General features: G+C 50.7%; 1 non-coding gene across 1 annotated transcript in view; it reads right to left on the reverse strand.

Annotated features, from left to right (window-relative positions):
* LOC126444651 (small subunit ribosomal RNA) overlaps positions 1-659 on the reverse strand; it is a 1909-nt gene extending 1250 nt beyond the window's left edge. Inside the window, exon 1 of the ribosomal RNA XR_007582661.1 lies at positions 1-659. This exon is cut by the window's left edge and continues 1250 nt beyond it. This is a non-coding gene — a ribosomal RNA (small subunit ribosomal RNA).
* Positions 660-5000: the final 4341 nt, after the last annotated feature.

The following is a 5000-nucleotide window of genomic DNA, read 5'->3' on the forward strand; positions in this document are numbered from 1 at the left end:
ACAAATCCAACTACGAGCTTTTTAACCGCAACAACTTTAATATACGCTATTGGAGCTGGAATTACCGCGGCTGCTGGCACCAGACTTGCCCTCCAATAGATACTCGTTAAAGGATTTAAAGTGTACTCATTCCGATTACGGGGCCTCGGATGAGTCCCGTATCGTTATTTTTCGTCACTACCTCCCCGTGCCGGGAGTGGGTAATTTGCGCGCCTGCTGCCTTCCTTGGATGTGGTAGCCGTTTCTCAGGCTCCCTCTCCGGAATCGAACCCTGATTCCCCGTTACCCGTTACAACCATGGTAGGCGCAGAACCTACCATCGACAGTTGATAAGGCAGACATTTGAAAGATGCGTCGCCGGTACGAGGACCGTGCGATCAGCCCAAAGTTATTCAGAGTCACCAAGGCAAACGGACCGGACGAGCCGACCGATTGGTTTTGATCTAATAAAAGCGTCCCTTCCATCTCTGGTCGGGACTCTGTTTGCATGTATTAGCTCTAGAATTACCACAGTTATCCAAGTAACGTGGGTACGATCTAAGGAACCATAACTGATTTAATGAGCCATTCGCGGTTTCACCTTAATGCGGCTTGTACTGAGACATGCATGGCTTAATCTTTGAGACAAGCATATGACTACTGGCAGGATCAACCAGGGAGCTGCGTCAACTAGAGCTGAGCAGCCGGCCGCCCGGGAGTGTGTCCCGGGGGCCCGCGCGAACACGCAAGCGTCCGCTCAATTATTCTGCAAACAGGAGGAGGCTGAGCTCCCCTGCACAACACACCTCGAAACCCTCTCAGGTCCCGGCGGCGCGCAGCGCCGTCCTAAGTACTTGGTCGGGTTCGAGAGAGGCGCAATCGCCCGGAGTTAGGCGAGTAGACGCTTTAGGTGCGACCACCCGTGCTCCCAACTGAGCTTGCCGCTGCCGACAGAGGCCCGGGAGCGTGCTGTCGTGGCATTGCCGGCGGGAGACAACACGCGCCACCTACGGTGACCGGCAGCTCCAACGCCAGCGCCACAGAAGGACAAAAGCCCCACTTGGGTGCCGAAGCGAACTCTCCCAGCACAGCGCACGCGCCAACACGTCCGCACAGCTGCGATACAAACCACCTGCGAGAACCGCTGGGGCGACCGAGCAGCAGACGGCGTCGCGGCGCCGAGCGCCGGGCGGCGGCGCATCCTCAGCGCACACAGTCCTCAATCGGACCAGCACACTGCAGATGGCCACCGCGCTTCGCACCGGGCCCGCGAGGACCTACTTTGGCCGCAAGGCGCCGCGAGCAGGGGGCGCCGGCGCGCAGCTGCGCCGCCTGCCGCGTCCGTCGGCCGGCGCGCCTGCCACTGGCCGCCCCCACCAGCCGGCTGTAGCGCGTGCGCCCACGCACCGCGCTGCCAGCACGCCGGGCGGCCCCCCCTCACCGGCCGGGGACGGTCCCACCCAGCCACCGCCGCGTATCGCCTCACACCCAGATCCCCTTTCGCGTTCGTGGGCATGGTGGGTCCCCTTTCACGTTCGTGGGCATGGTGGGTATCCCTGAAACAACCGGTTAATAGCTCGACCGATCGTCGCCAACACTGATTCACCTCTAGCGAGAACAACCGCACCACAACGGGTTACCTGTTGTTCATTTGCGTAACGTCACCAGCAAACGTAGACGTCCATCGCCATTTGCAACGAGTATTGCATGCCTGTGTCAGGTGTCACAACACACTACGTCTGCCCACATAGACGCAACAACATGTGCACGCCTCGAGAACACGTGGAAGGTAGCCCCCGTACGTATGCGGTGTCCATTGCGCGAACGACTGTCAGCCGGCCTCTGCAGGATGTCGCAGATGTGGAACGCGGTGCAACATGCTATCACGGTGTGTGAGAAGAGACGACTACGTCCGAATACACGCTCCACTACATCAACAGACTGCTCATGCTGATCGCCATCCAGGGCGTCCGTTCCTCCCACACGTCTGAATGGCGTACCACACTGCAATCCAGCTCTTATAGGGAGACGACACGTAGCTGCGTGCACAATATTTGGACTGTATGGTCTGCCGTTGCTAGGCGCAGTCGTCGTACGGTCACACATGTGCCACGATGTATCATTCAGTACATACGGACCAATGTGCAGTACAGTTTGTGGGTTTTGCGTACATCGGCGGACAGGTGACAGGCCGTACCACAACGTAGGCTGAGTACGTCGGCATGCGAAGGGCATTGAACATGCAAACTTCTCAACGACCAGCTTGCGAAGGCAGGGGGGAAGGGGGGGGGGCATGTACGTCCTGCTGCTATCCACATTACAGTGTATAGCAGGAGCATGTGGAAAGTCAGCAACACCTGCAAGGTGTTTAACATGACGCGATACACAGGGGACCGGGCAGTGCGAATAGCGAACTATATTGCGAGGGTTGCGGTTAGGCAACACTACACTAATTTAACGAGTTGCATAACAATTACAGAGCAGGTTCAGCGACAACGTGCGTCAGGTTAAGGCGCAATATAGGTTAGGTTGAGGCACAATATAGGTTAGGTTAAGGCACAACATGGGTTACGTTAAGGCACAAATTGGGTTACGTTAAGGCACAACATGGGTTACGTTAAGGCACAACATGGGTTACGTTAAGGCACAAATTAGGTTACGTTAAGGCACAAATTAGGTTACGTTAAGGCACAAATTAGGTTACGTTAAGGCACAAATTAGGTTACGTTAAGGCACAAATTAGGTTACGTTAAGGCACAAATTAGGTTACGTTAAGGCACAAATTAGGTTACGTTAAGGCACAAATTAGGTTACGTTAAGGCACAAATTAGGTTACGTTAAGGCACAAATTAGGTTACGTTAAGGCACAAATTAGGTTACGTTAAGGCACAAATTAGGTTACGTTAAGGCACAAATTAGGTTACGTTAAGGCACAAATTAGGTTACGTTAAGGCACAAATTAGGTTACGTTAAGGCACAAATTAGGTTACGTTAAGGCACAAATTAGGTTACGTTAAGGCACAAATTAGGTTACGTTAAGGCACAAATTAGGTTACGTTAAGGCACAAATTAGGTTACGTTAAGGTACAATATGGGTTAGGTTAAGGTACAATATGGGTTAGGTTAAGGTACAATATGGGTTAGGTTAAGGTACAATATGGGTTAGGTTAAGGTACAATATGGGTTAGGTTAAGGCACAACGTAGGTTAGGTTAAGGCACAACATAGGTTAGGTTAAGGCACAACATAGGTTAGGTTAAGGCACAACATAGGTTAGGTTAAGGCACAACATAGGTTAGGTTAAGGCACAACATAGGTTAGGTTAAGGCACAACATAGGTTAGGTTAAGGCACAACATAGGTTAGGTTAAGGCACAACATAGGTTAGGTTAAGGCACAACATAGGTTAGGTTAAGGCACAACATAGGTTAGGTTAAGGCACAACGTAGGTTAGGTTAAGGCACAACGTAGGTTAGGTTAAGGCACAACGTAGGTTAGGTTAAGGCACAACGTAGGTTAGGTTAAGGCACAACGTAGGTTAGGTTAAGGCACAACGTAGGTTAGGTTAAGGCACAACGTAGGTTAGGTTAAGGCACAACGTAGGTTAGGTTAAGGCACAACGTAGGTTAGGTTAAGGCACAACGTAGGTTAGGTTAAGGCACAACGTAGGTTAGGTTAAGGCACAACGTAGGTTAGGTTAAGGCACAACGTAGGTTAGGTTAAGGCACAACGTAGGTTAGGTTAAGGCACAACGTAGGTTAGGTTAAGGCACAACGTAGGTTAGGTTAAGGCACAACGTAGGTTAGGTTAAGGCACAACGTAGGTTAGGTTAAGGCACAACGTAGGTTAGGTTAAGGCACAACGTAGGTTAGGTTAAGGCACAACGTAGGTTAGGTTAAGGCACAACGTAGGTTAGGTTAAGGCACAACGTAGGTTAGGTTAAGGCACAACGTAGGTTAGGTTAAGGCACAACGTAGGTTAGGTTAAGGCACAACGTAGGTTAGGTTAAGGCACAACGTAGGTTAGGTTAAGGCACAACGTAGGTTAGGTTAAGGCACAACATAGGTTAGGTTAAGGCACAACATAGGTTAGGTTAAGGCACAACATAGGTTAGGTTAAGGCACAACATAGGTTAGGTTAAGGCACAACATAGGTTAGGTTAAGGCACAACATAGGTTAGGTTAAGGCACAACATAGGTTAGGTTAAGGCACAACGTAGGTTAGGTTAAGGCACAACGTAGGTTAGGTTAAGGCACAACGTAGGTTAGGTTAAGGCACAACGTAGGTTAGGTTAAGGTACAACGTAGGTTAGGTTAAGGTACAACGTAGGTTAGGTTAAGGTACAACGTAGGTTAGGTTAAGGTACAACGTAGGTTAGGTTAAGGTACAACGTAGGTTAGGTTAAGGTACAACGTAGGTTAGGTTAAGGTACAACGTAGGTTAGGTTAAGGTACAACGTAGGTTAGGTGAAGGCGCAATGTAGGTTAGGTTAAGGTACGATATACCTTAGGTTAAGGTACAATATCGCTTAGGTTAAGGTACAATATAGCTTAGGTTAAGGTACACGTTGTAGGGAAAGGTGTATTTTGGGGGGGGAGGGGGCGGCAGGTTCGTTGATAGTGATTATCGTAAGTGCATGCCTGCGGGATCATCCGATTTGTCACGTCAGGATGCACTTGTGGCTCATGACAGGCGGCGCTCCGATTCCAAGGTTGTGGCAGATCTGTGTCTTTCATTCCTGCCATTGTTTGTGTACTGTGACAGGAGGCAGTATTGTGATGTTGGGTGCACCCCTGTGTAGGACATGTGTGGGTGTTCGTGGCTTAGCTGAGCAATGGCGGATGTCGGAAGGGTGGGATATTCTGTTTTCTGGGTGGACCTCCCGGTCTGGTTATGATAGTGTGGATTGTGTAATGTGGCGGAGAGGATGCACCGGATGTTCTTCCATGCTGGTGGTTAGATATTGTGTGTGTGCCTGTTAGAGGCAGAGAGTAGTGTGTGATAGTGTCTGGCTGACGTGTGG

Source organism: Schistocerca serialis, unplaced genomic scaffold, assembly GCF_023864345.2.
Source record: "Schistocerca serialis cubense isolate TAMUIC-IGC-003099 unplaced genomic scaffold, iqSchSeri2.2 HiC_scaffold_291, whole genome shotgun sequence".
Classification (NCBI taxonomy): Eukaryota; Metazoa; Arthropoda; class Insecta; order Orthoptera; family Acrididae; genus Schistocerca; species Schistocerca serialis.